Consider the following 6,477-nt stretch of genomic DNA (forward strand, 5'->3'; position numbering starts at 1 on the left):
TCCCAGATCTCTTTCCCTACTGTGATTTTCTTCCTACCACTTCTCTTTATCGCTAGAACACAGCATGTAGTAAGCAGCCATACATGTTTTTTGCATTATGTTGAACCTCAGACTCTGCTATGGCAACATCCCTTTCTGCTTTCTTCTTTATGCTCTAACATCTCATTTGCAGCAGATAAACAACTTGTAGTGGTTGCTTGTCTGGGAGACTGGAAGTTTGGTTTTGGTGCTTCACAGGGCGAATTCAGGACTTAGCATGTATGTGCACACTTCCAGGTTATGCTTTTGGTACCGTTGCTATTGCAGTGTCCTTTTTTTTTTTCATATTAAATTTCACTTGACCTTGCTCACACCATACTGCCATCTTTTTATCCATCTCTTGGAAGGTAGCCTTGACCTTGAGCCACCTGTGCCATTTTCACTTTCCTAATTCCTTTCCCTTTCCAAGCTCCACCCATTTACCCAGGTAGCTTCATGAATTCCTTTCAAACTGCACTATTGCTTTCTACAATACTGATAATCATGAATATTGAGCCTAATAAAGTGGCTAGCACTCAACAAATGAAAATCGTTTTTCTTATCTTTATTCAATGATCTTCACCATAAGTCTGTATGGTGGATTTGACTGGCCTAGGATGAACTAACCACAGCATAAGATATTGACATGGTAGGGGCGCCTAGGTGGCTCAGTTGGTTAAGCGTTGGCTTTGGCTCAGGTCATGATCCCAGGGTCCTGAGATCGAGCCCCACATTGAGCCCCACATCGGGCTCTCTGATCCAGGGAAAGCCTGTTTCTCCTTCTCCCACTATCCCTTGTGTTCCTGCTCTTGCTATCTCTCTTTCTGTCAAATAAATAAAAAATTAAAAAAAAAAGATATTGACATGGTAGTTAAATACTATCCTGCAAATTATTACCACATTTGCAATAAGACACATCTGAGTTTAAGGCTTGGCTCTGCCAGTCACCATTATGTGGAACTGGCAAGTTACGTGAACCCTTTGGAGCTCAGTTTCTTTTGGGTGTGAATTAGGGAATATAATACCTACCTCATTGGGATGATGTAACATTAAATTGGAATAAACATATCCTACTTGCCTGGTGCATGGCAGAAGTGCCAGAAAAGTCTGTCCTTTTTTGTATGGAGCTTATTGGATGCTAAACCAGTGGCATTTATCAGATACTCCTCTTAGAGTTTTTATATGTATCTTCTTTTTTCTTTTCCATATCCATTTATAAAAGTCTTACTAATTATCTTTCATTGATATTCTTAAGAGTTTATAAGTGGAAGAATGTTCTTTCTCATTTTTCAAAAAAAGACATCAAGGAAGGAGAAAATTAACAGTTTGAGTGAGAAAACAACTTTTAGCCTGCATTCAACCTATTGCTGAGTATACTTGTTTCCCTGAAAGTTGAGGTAAAATATGCTGCTTCCCGGTGGTAAGGAATTGATTTGGTTTGGTTTTGAATAAACTTTGAGGGGGAAAAAGCCATATTTCTTCAGCATTTTCTCATCTTATCTATATAAAATGGAAACTGATTTAGGTTAAAGCTCTTCTGGAACTGGTCTGGTAAACTTAGCTCTAATAAACTAAATATCAATGTGGTAAAAAAAAGTCCTTACTAAAGAAAAAATATCAACTTCCTTCCAATTCTGAAAAAAAAAAAAATGCTTTGCTGCAGCTCTGAGAGGTTCTTTTTGGTATACTACTGTGGTTCATTCATTTACTTTTTGTTTAGTATGAGCTTCCAGGGAGAATTTGGGCAAAGTAGCCACAGTAGTTCTTTCAGTAGATGATGGCAATGAAGCGCAAGAAATATTTGTGTCCATGTCATTTCTTGATGAGCCCTTTTCCTCCAATGACCCAGATTGCACAACTGTGAGGAAGAAGGGCTCCTGCTCGTCATACTCACAGGTGATGGAAATCTAGGATCTAAGTTTGACAAAGGGACAATCATGTGCTAATTCCAACAAAAGGACATTTTACAGAGAATACTGCAACATAACTTAAATAAAGGTAAAAAATGGGCTCTAGTGGAACAGGGTTGTAAAGATGTATCTTAGTAGTAGCAACCTCTGGGAAAAAAAAAAAAAAAACAAAAAAAAAACCACTCTTTTTATTTTGCAGTACTTCAGTTCCCGTCTCAAGCCCTTCCATTGATTAGCACAGCTGCTGACCTGCTCCGTAACTGTGACTGGCATTTTTGTTCTCCATTTTGCGCTCACTGTCCCCTTCCATCTTACTCAACTTCTTTTGGTTCCTGGAGTATTTCCTGTGCTCTGATTTGACTGGGGCATTCACATGTTATTTCCTCCTCCTGAAGCCTTCTTCATTCTCTTTTTCTGTATGGATAACTCTTATTTATCATCAAAGTCTCAGATTAAATGCCTGAGAAAACTACTAAGCTTCCACACCCACACTGGGTTAAGTGCTTTACAGAGTATCCCCAACTTCAGCTATTTTATAACCAGGACCCGCTACATCATTTACAGGTCCCATGGCAAAATGAAAATGGAGGGTCCTACTGACAGCAGGGGAAATCAATCTCCCCTTCTGATGGGCTGTCATCTCTCTCTACACATGTTGGACAATTACTCCCAAACAATGCAATCTCCACCCTGGGATATACTTGATGGAGGGTGGATGTGAAGTACCCAACAAATCACCAGCTAAACTTGCTATGGCTCTGCCAACCAGGGCAGGGATGCATGCTGCTTACACATATGCCCTCCCCTCCCCAAAGATGCCTTGAGGTGAGCATCTGTCTCTGACTTTCTTTTTGCTCAAACATGGGCAAGCCCTGGATGTAATAGCAGAACACATGCTTTCATTGGCCACTGAGACCTGTTTCCCCATTGGTGATCAGCAGTGGCTGGGGTGCCAAAGGGAAGAAAGCTGGGAGCTAAGAACCCTCCTGATGAAGGGGGCGAGCAGTGAGAGGCCAGACTGCATGAGCTGATACAACCTCCATTGTTCTACTGGATTTTATTTATAAATTATAACACAAATTCAAAAATAAAAGTATTAAACATTTCAAGACAGCCACTTCAGAGTTTAAACTTCAAGAAGTTGGCCCTTCTGAGCATACAGCCCAGTGTGACTGTTCTAGCTGTGTGCCTGTACAACTGTTTATAACTGATCACACTTTGTTCTTATTGCCATTAAATTGTATCCCCTCCACTAGACATTTATAATATGGTCCCAGTGTATTTCGTAGGATTAATTTCTTACTACTTTTGCTTTATATGGAAGCATACTTGTCCTTCCAGCTCCAGGTTAAATAGCTGATGACCCGTCACTTCTCTTGTGAAATCTCTTTAGGCTCTAGCATCAGTTTTGGAGGGCAATGTCTCTGCGTACTCTGCATATCAAGAGTCCTTTGTTATGCCGTGGCATTTGACTGAATAAATGGTCAATCAAGTTGAACTGAACCTCTTTTATTCCAGAAACTGAGTTTCCATTATTAGATATCAACTTTTTTGATGCTGCTTAACATTGTTAAATTCAATTAATATTGAGTTTACCAGTTTAACATGCTATAGATGAAGGGTTTTTATGTACCAGGATCTATGTATGTTTCCTCAGGTAAACAACAAATATGATTATCAATACTCTTCCCTCCCTCCCTACACACATAGAGAAGTGCATAACCTAATAGGAGAAATAGAAAAGTAAATATAAAGTCAAATTCAATACTTGAAGTACTGTACTAGACACAAGAAAAAAGGTCTTTGATAGCATATTTATAGAGTTAGGAAAATCATAATGATGAGGAGACTAGGAACTGAAAACTACTGAGTGTTTTGGAAAGAATTAGTTTCTAGAAATAGAAAAGTCTATAGAGTAACTTGAAGGTCATTCAGCTGAAGGATTTTTTTCCTCCTTAGACATTTGTTTTAATGAGTCTCAAAATTTTGTGACAGATTTTTGGTCAAGTTGTTTCCATTAAAAAGTACTGATTTTAAAAACGAATAACTTAAAACTGCCACACACACACACACACACACACACACACACACACACAAATGGTCCACAGAACATTCTCCTTTCCTTCTGAAAGTTTTACAATGCATTGTTATCATTAACCAGTCTTCTACTATTAAACTTAAATGGTCAATTGACACAAACAGTTTTGAGACTGTTTTTCCACCACTGAATAAGACTGGGGTGGCAGGTACTGGGGATAATATTCATTTAGCCTTCCGAGCTTTCTGGGCAGACTTGGTGACCTTGCCAGCTCCAGCTGCTTTCTTGTCCACTGCTTTGATGACACCCACAGCAACCGTCTGTCTCATGTCACAAACAGCAAAACAGCTCAGAGGAGGATAATCAGAGCAGCTCTCAACACACATAGGCTTGCCAGGAACCATATTAATGATGGCAGCATCACCAGATTTCAAGAACTTGGGACCATCTTCCAGCTTTTTTCCAGAATGACAATCTACCCCTTCAGCTCAACAAACTTGCGAGCAATGTGAGCTGTGTGACCATCCAGCACAGGGGCATATCAGGCACTGATTTGGCCTGGATGGTTCGGGATAAGCACCTGAGCCGTGAAGCCAGCTGCTTCCATGGTGGGTCATTTTTACAGTCATCAGTCACATCACCACAATGAACATCTTCGACAGATACATTCTTGACACTGAACCCCACACTGTCCCCAGGAAGAGCCTCACTCAAAGCTTCATGGTGCATTTCAACAGACTTCACTTCAGTTGTAACATTGACCAGAGCAAAGGTGACCACCATGCCAGGTTTAAGAACACCAGTCTCCACTCGGCCCACAGGCACAGTACCAATACCACCAATTTTGTAGACTTCCTGGAGAGGCAGATGCAAAGGCTTGCCAGTTGGACGAGTTGGTGGCAGAATGCAATCCAGAGCTTCAAGCAGTGTGGTTCCACTGGCATTCCCATCTTTACGGGTGACTTTCCATCCCTTGAACCAAGGCATATTAGTGCTTCGCTCCAGCATGTTGTCACCATTCCAACCAGAAATTGGCACAGATGCTACTGTGTCAGGGTTGTAGCCAATTTTCTTAATGTAGGTGCTGACTTCCTTAACGATTTCCTCGTATCTCTCCTGGCTGTAGGGTGGCTCAGGGGAATCCATTTTGTTAACACCAACAATTAGTTGTTTTACACCCACTGTGTAAGCCAGAAGGGCTTGCTCACGGGTCTGTCCATTCTTGGAGTTACCTGCTTCAAATTCACCAACACCAGCAGCAACAATTGGGAAAGCAGTCTGGGATGTGCCTGGAATCATGTTTTTTATAAAGTCTCTGTGTCCTGAGGCTTCAGTGATGGTCACATAATACTTCCTGGTCTCAAATTTCCATAGGAAGATATCAATGTCACGTGGTACCATGTTCATGTTCAACTTTCAGGTTTATCCAGGACCCAGGCTGAAGGAGCCCTTTCCCATCTCAGCAGCCTCCTTCTCAAATTTTTCAATAGTTTTTTATCTATCCCACACATTTGTAAATCAGATAACCAGTAGTGGTAGACTTGTACGAATCTGTGTGTCCAATGATGACAATGTTGATATGAGTCTTTTCCTTTCCCATTTTGGTTTAGGTTTAGCAGTGGTTTTCACAATACCTATGTTCTGGCGGCAAACCCACTGTGGAAAAAAAAAAGCCAGCTGAAGAATTTAACTTATTTTGCACATTTTTAGAGGATAGAAATAGAGAAATAATAAATGGAGGTTATGAAGAGGTGGATTTGGGATCAAGGCAAAGACCTTTCTTAAAAATGAGAGTATTGAACAATGGAATGGATTTCCTCAGAAGGTGAGGATTTCCTCATTGCTAGAGTTACACAAATAGATGTGGAATGGCCAGCATCCCTTGTTGACTTTGTAAAGTAGAATGAAACGAGAAGATTTATGATGAAATGATTTGGTGTAGCAGAGAGTGGCACAAAATATCCCAAAGTCAGAACTTTAGTCCTGGCACTTCATTTTCCTGATCACATGACATACATGCTGACCTCTTTGACTTCATTTCCTCATCTGAAAAATGGAGACAAGAGAACAAGAGAATCTGCTCCAAATGGTTGCTGTGAGCATTGAACGGGATCAAGTAGTTGAAGGCAATTTTCGAGTGCTATGAAATAGGAATTACTATTATTTATGTTGTTCATAAGAAAAATAATAATAGTCATGTGCATTATTTAAGTCTCTGTGGTCCTAGAAGATAGAATAATTATCTTCTTACACATAAGAAAAATATCAGATTACAAGTGACCTTCCCATAGAGATATATAGCTGGTCAATGAGTGGAAGAACTGGGAGTCAAGACTTCTCCCATAGAGCTAGGAATGATTTCGCCTACAGCACACCACCTTTATGATGAAGGAATCTGTGACATTTTATAGTTCCCAAAGTACTTTAGACTGAAGTCACTCAAGTCTTACTAATAGACTGTGTTTAGACATCATTCTTCAGGTGATATGCTTATGTGATTTTTCACTCAGG

At 40.2% G+C, this 6,477-nt stretch overlaps 1 pseudogene; it reads right to left on the minus strand.

The window, feature by feature from the left end:
* Positions 1 to 4,182: 4,182 nt before the first annotated feature.
* Positions 4,183 to 5,566, minus strand: LOC118020192 (annotated as a pseudogene).
* Between the last annotated feature and the right edge of the window lie 911 nt (positions 5,567 to 6,477).

This window comes from Mirounga leonina, unplaced genomic scaffold (assembly GCF_011800145.1).
Source record: "Mirounga leonina isolate KUSES-001 unplaced genomic scaffold, KU_Mleo_1.0 Mir_173, whole genome shotgun sequence".
In the NCBI taxonomy this organism is placed as follows: domain Eukaryota; kingdom Metazoa; phylum Chordata; class Mammalia; order Carnivora; family Phocidae; genus Mirounga; species Mirounga leonina.